The sequence below is a fragment of the Tachyglossus aculeatus genome, chromosome X1, assembly GCF_015852505.1.
Source record: "Tachyglossus aculeatus isolate mTacAcu1 chromosome X1, mTacAcu1.pri, whole genome shotgun sequence".
NCBI classification, from domain to species: Eukaryota; Metazoa; Chordata; class Mammalia; order Monotremata; family Tachyglossidae; genus Tachyglossus; species Tachyglossus aculeatus.
This window is the reverse complement of record NC_052101.1, coordinates 117,635,406-117,641,045: the sequence shown is the minus strand read 5'-3', so window position 1 is coordinate 117,641,045 and position 5,640 is coordinate 117,635,406.

Sequence of the window (5,640 nt, the reverse complement as noted above, 5' to 3'; positions counted from 1 at the left end):
GATTCCCAAGCAGCGTGGCTTAGTGGAAAGAGCGTGGGCTTTGGAGTCAGAGGTCGTGGGTTCTAATCCCGGCTCTGCCACTTATCAGCTGTGTGATCTTGGGCAAGTCACTTAAGTGAGCCACACGTGGAACAACCTGATTACCTTGTATCTACCCCAGCACTTAGAACAGTGCTTGGCACATAGTAAGCGCTTAACAAATTCCATTATTATTACTACTTTTCCGGCCCTGAGCTCTTCTCTGCGGTTTTGCATTTCATTCATTCATTCAGTCATTTGTATTGAGCGCTTACTATGTGCAGAGCACTATACCAAGTGCTTGGGAGAGTACAATATAACAATAAATAGACACATTCCCTGCCCATTTCCTCTTGCTTTCAGGACATATCTACTTGGATGTCCTGACACCTCAAACTTAACATGTCCATCTTCCTCATCTCCCCATGCAAATTGTCTTCCCCCTGACTTTCCCATCACTGTAGACAGCACCACCATCCTCCCTGTCTCACAAGCCCGTAACCTTAGCGGTATCCTTGACTCAGCTCTCTCATTCAACCCACGTATTCAGTTTGTCACCAAATCCTGTCAGTTCTACCCTCACACCAGCACTAGAATCTTCCCTTTCCTCTCCATCTGTATTGCTACCACACTGACCCATGAATCATATTTTTTGAGCGCTTACAGTTTGCAGAGCACTGTCCTAAGCGCTTGGGAGAGTACAGCATCGCAGAGTTGGTAGATACGTTCCCTGCCCCAACACTCACTGTTTCCCCACTTGACCACTGTATCAGCCTCCTTACTGACCTCCCTGCCTCCTGTCTCTCCCCTCTCCAGTCCACACTTCACCCTGCTCCCCGGATCATTTTTTCTGAAAACACCTTCAGTCCATATCTTCCCTACTCCTCAAAGACCTCCAATAGTTGCCCATCCACTTTTGCATCAGACAGAAACTCCTCACTTTCGACTTTAAGGCACTTGATCCGCTCTCCCTCCTATCTTACCTCAGTGATCTCCTGCTACAACATGGCCCGCAACCAACCTACTCTGTACCTCCATCTTGTCCATCCCACATCTAAACCCTTATCCACATCCATCTTTGGGCGTGGAATGCCCTTTCCCTTCATATCTGACAGTCCATCACCCTCTCCCCACCTAAAATCACATCTCCTTCAAGAGACCTTCCCTGACTAAGCCCTTATTTCCTCTTACTTGCCCTCCCCTCTGTTCATTCATTCAATTGTACTTATTAAGCGCTTACTCCGTGTCAGCGATCGCTTGGCGGTGTACCCCTTGAGCCCTTAGATTCTCACCCCAGCCCTTATGTAAATATTCTTCTACTCTATTTTCCTTATCTCTAATTTATTTTAATGTCTGTTTCCTGTAAGCTCCTTGTGGGCAGGGAATCGTGTCTTACCAACTCTGTTGTGCTTTCCCAAGTGCTTACGACAGTGCTGTGTACCCAGTTAGCCCCATTGATTGAGGTAACGTGGTTGGAGTGTGGACTCAGCAGGGTAGAGTCATCTCCAAGTGGTTCTCCTAGGGTTTGGATGTCCCGTTCTACTGGCACTGATCGGTTGTCTTCTGATCCAGCAGGGGAAGCCCTGAGGACAGTTGATCTCCTGAGGGGTTTCTTGCACTCTTGCTCCCCTAGATTATGGATGGTGTTGCCCGAGGGGTGATGAGAGGACATCTTGGCGGCCTTTAACAAGTAGTCTAACTCAAACTGAAAGCAGTGAGGAGCTTAAGACGTCCTGGAATCTATGGAGCCCAACAAAGTTGTGGCTTTGTCTTCTCTCTTCTCTATGACATTTCTTTTAGCTCTGCTGTCTCTAGAACGTTCTCACATGCATAGGTCGCAAGGGGTTTTAACCTTCACTTCCTGCTTTAAGCTGCGGGGACCGATTCTGAGCACTCGTGTAGTACTGTGGGCTGAGGTTCCCCAAGGACAATAAGTTTCTCTTCTTCATCATTATTAGTCAATATTGAGCCCCCACCAACTCCCTAATCACTTTAATTCCACAGTGAACTATAAACAGTAATAATAACCGTGGTATTTGTTAAGGACTTGCTTGTGGCCGGCAGGCAGGCATTGTTCTAAGTGCTGGGGTATGTACAAGAGAATCAGATCAGACACAGCCCCTGTCCCACAAGGGGCTCACCGTCTTGGTGCCGGGTTGAGGGGAGAACAGGGATTGAATCTCCATTGGACAGATGAGGAAACAAGCCCAGAGAGGTTGAAGGACTTGCCCAAGGTCACCCAGCAGGCAAGGGGTGGAGCTGGGATTCGGACCCAGGTCCCCTGGCTCCCAGACTCTTTCCACTAGACCACGCTATAGGGCTGCATCTTCTCTTCCTGTTCCCATGACCTAATAAAATACCTCAACAGCCCTGCACATGCAAAGTTTGCTCCGGACCCCTTTCAGCCTCTCCTCAGAGTCCATCATTTTGCTTCTCTCTCTGCCCATACCCAGCGGTAGCTGCTCTTTGTCACCTTTCAAGACGGTGGCAAGGACAGGACCTGACCCTCGGAGCACAGGCTTGGGAGTCAGAGGTCATGGGTTCTAATCCCGGCTCCACCACTTGTCAGCTGTGTGACTTTGGGCAAGTCACTTAACTTCTCTGAGCCTGTTACCTCATCTGTAAAATGGGGATTAAGACTGTGAGCCCCACGTGGGACAACCTGATCACCTTGTACCCCCCCAGCGCTTAGAACAGTGCTTTGCACATAATAAGCGCTTAACAAATGCCATTATTATTATTATTATCATCTTGCCCAACGACCCTTAATCTGTCCAGCCTTGGAGTTGGGGATTGACTAGACATGGGGAGAGAGCGATCTTGCTTTGGGAATGGCATGCTAGAAGCCTGGCTGCTCGACTGGGTCAACGAGCTAGTCCTAGCCATGGAGTTTTTTGTTTGAGGGCTATGTGGGTTAGACTGGTTTGTTACTGATGACCGATAAATCAATGGAACCGGGCCCCCTCTTCATTTGCCCGTACCTGGCCCACAAAGGCTTTCTCTCTGCTTTTCTGACCTCCGCCTATTGCCAGCTTGCTTCTTCGATGAATTAATCGACGGTATTTATTGAGCGCATACTGTGTCCAGAGGACTGTACTGAGCGCTTGGGTGAGTCCAATACAGTAGAGTAGGTGGATGCGATCTGTGTCCCCAAAAAGTGTACAAGTCTAGAGAGAAGCTTACACCGGGCAGCGATGCCTGGAAGTCCCGGAGACTCTGGGGCAACCGTTTTAGACGTTAATCCTACGAAATTGGCTGAAACCCTCGAATTTGACTTGGATTGGGGAAGGGGCCGGCGAGGAGAGAAAGCTGTTGAAACCGCTTTCCCTTTCTAGCCAAGACCCGTAGTTTTCTCGGTGTAAGGCCGGCAAATGGATGGAGCTTGGAGTGTCGGGAAGTAAAATTCTGCAGGGGCTGGATTTGGGCTCCAGGAGGGAAGAGAAACTTATTTATGGTCCCATTTGCCCTCAAAGTGATCACCGTGCAAACGAGTGAAGTCAGCACCCACGTGCGGAACGGTATCTGGGAAGCAGCGTGGCTCAGTGGAAAGAGCTCGGGCTTTGGAGTCAGAGGTCATGGGTTTGAATCCCGGCTCCACCACATATCTGCTGTGTGACCTTGGGCAAATCACTTAACTTCCCTGAGCCCCAGTTACCTCACCCGTAAAATGGGGATTAAGACTGTGAGCCCCACATGGGACAATCTCATCACCTTGTATCCCCCCCAGTGCTTAGAACAGTGCTTTGCACATAGTAAGCGCTTAACAAATACCATTATTACTATCAGCACTTAGAACAGTGCTTTGCACATAGTAAGTGCTTAACAAATACCATTATTATCATCAGCGCTTAGAACAGTGCTTTGCACATAGTAAGCGCTTAACAAATACCGTTATTATTATCAGCGCTTAGAACAGTGCTTTGCACATAGTAAGCGCTTAACAAATACCATTATTACTATCAGCGCTTAGAACAGTGCTTTGCAGCGTGGCAGAGAGGAGCAGCGTGGCTCAGTGGGGAAGAGCACGGGCTTTGGAGTCAGAGGTCATGGGTTTGAATCCCGGCTCTGCCACATGTCTGCTGTGTGACCTTGGGCAAGTCCCTTAACTTCTCTGAGCCTCAGTTACCTCATCTGTAAAATGGGGATTAAGACTGTGAGCCCCATGTGGGACAACTCGATCACCTTGTATCCACCCCCAGCGCTTAGAACAGTGCTCTGCACATAGTAAGCGCTTAACAAATGCCATCATTATTATTATTATTTAACAAATGCCATTATTATTATCAGTGCTTAGAACAGTGCTTTGCACATAGTAAGCGCTTGACAAATGCCATTATTATTATCATCAGCGCTTAGAACAGTGCTTTGCACATAGCAAGCGCTTAACAAATGCCATTATTATTATCAGCGCTTAGAACAGTGCTTTGCACATAGTAAGCGCTTGACAAATGCCATTATTATTATCATCAGCGCTTAGAGCAGTGCTTTGCACATAGTAAGCGCTTAACAAATGCCATTATTATTATCATCAGCGCTTAGAGCAGTGCTTTGCACATAGCAAGCGCTTAACAAATGCCATTATTATTATCATCAGCGCTTAGAACAGTGCTTTGCACATAGCAAGCACTGAACAAATGCCATTATTATTATCATCAGCGCTTAGAACGGTGCTTTGCACATAGTAAGCGCTTAACAAATGCCATTATTATTATCATCAGCGCTTAGAACGGTGCTTTGCACATAGCAAGCGCCTAACAAATGCCATTATTATTATCATCAGCGGTTAGAGCAGTGCTTTGCACATAGTAAGCGCTTGACAAATGCCATTATTATTATCATCAGCGCTTAGAGCAGTGCTTTGCACATAGTAAGCGCTTAACAAATGCCATTATTATTATCATCAGCGCTTAGAACGGTGCTTTGCACATAGTAAGCGCTTAACAAATGCCATTATTATTATCATCAGCGCTTAGAACAGTGCTTTGCACATAGTAAGCGCGTAATAAATGCCATTATTATTATTATTATATTATCTGAGAGGTGAGTCCAGCCCCCTCCCGGGCCTGACGGCCTGGACCAAACTCAGGACCGGGTCAGGCTGTGTAGGGAAAGTGCCCCGTAAAGTGAGGATGCGGGATTCGGTCGGGGCTGGGGTCAGGACCATGGAGATTACCCTTGGTGGAGAGCAATAACGGGCCCTGGAGAAGGGGTGGTGTGTGTAGGGCGGGGAGGGGGCGGGCATCTGGAGGTCGGCGTCCCGGGAAGCTGGGGATCCGGACGAGGGACCGGAGCCTGATCAATCAACCAATCAATCAATCAATCATCAATCAATCGTATTTATTGAGCGCTTACTATGTGCAGAGCCTGCTGGCCCAAGGTGGGGGGCCCGGTTGGCCGTTCGCTCGGCGCTCGCTCACTCCAGCCTGGGCCGCTGGGGGGCTCCCGCCTGGGGGACCCGCGGCGGCGGCGGCGGCGGCGGTCGGGGGCGAGGGAGGGAGGGAGGGAGGGAGCGAGGGAAGCGGGGCGAGGAGGGGGCGGAGCGGGGCGGCCCGCGGGGAGGCGGCCGCTCGGCGCTCGGCTGCTCCCGCCTGGGGCGGCCGCCCCGCGTGCGCCGGACCCAAG